Source organism: Triplophysa rosa, linkage group LG8, assembly GCF_024868665.1.
Source record: "Triplophysa rosa linkage group LG8, Trosa_1v2, whole genome shotgun sequence".
In the NCBI taxonomy this organism is placed as follows: domain Eukaryota; kingdom Metazoa; phylum Chordata; class Actinopteri; order Cypriniformes; family Nemacheilidae; genus Triplophysa; species Triplophysa rosa.
The window spans coordinates 19,041,167-19,042,250 of NC_079897.1; positions in this window are offsets into that span (position 1 = coordinate 19,041,167).

Genomic DNA, 1,084 nt, shown 5'->3' on the forward strand with positions numbered 1-1,084 from the left:
CATCAACTGTAGGTTGTGTTCCCCAGAGATAGCTTTCTTTGTTCATTCAAACCTTACAGAGTAATTTTCAGTAAAGACATCAATGTCACAATGCTTTCATTATGCAGCATTGTTCCTTAATCCTATGGTTCAATAAAACACGTCAACACTTATTGATTATATTGATAATTAAATCAGACTTCTAACTGAATGATATTTCCACAATTCCCTCTCTTGACCTCTTGAGAGGTCACACATCATCCTCCTCATGTTCCATAAGGTCTCCTAATAACAAGGGCATACTGTATGCAGGTGGAGATTCTTTCTTCTCAATGGCTGTAACAATTAATCTATTGCATAATGATCTAATACAGGGAATACAACAACACCCACAGGTAATCAATATGGCTAGGAAAACCCCAATCGACAGTACTATAGACATTACCATCGCCTTCCATTTTCCCAATGTTGCATCTAACCAATCTCCTATTGGGTTGTCTACTCCAGAATGCTCTTTCATTTCTTTGGACAGTATTTTCAACCCTTCCAATGCTCTAGTGACTGATCCATCTGGGGCTGTATTGTTGGGAATATACGTACAACATAGATCTCCAAACATAAAACATACTCCCCCCTTCTCCGCTAACAACATGTCTAGTGCCATACGATTTTGGACAGCCATCAATGAAGTCGGTGCCAGTTGCTCTGCCAAACCATCAACCGCATCTCTCGTCATATTTGCTAATCTCATTACGTTATAATGTACATAGTTAATTCTGTCGACATTTTTTTTTTTTTAGGAGTGACTGGGAAAAAAGCTGATACTAAGGGCACGTTCTCAAATCCTGTTGCTATTTGGTCTGCTAACTTATATTCATTTGGTACACCTCTAGGGACTCCTATGGCATCAATATAGGTGGGGCTGTTTAACGATAAATCTATACTTGATCCGGCTGCCCTCTTTTTTATGACATGCCGTCTACGCCTTCGCGTGAGTCTAGCGGGACTACTGTTTCTCAGTTCCACCTTTCTTTCACCTATAAGGGCTATAGGGGCTCCCAACCTCACCATAGCACACATTCCTCTCGCCGCCTCAGGTATTCTA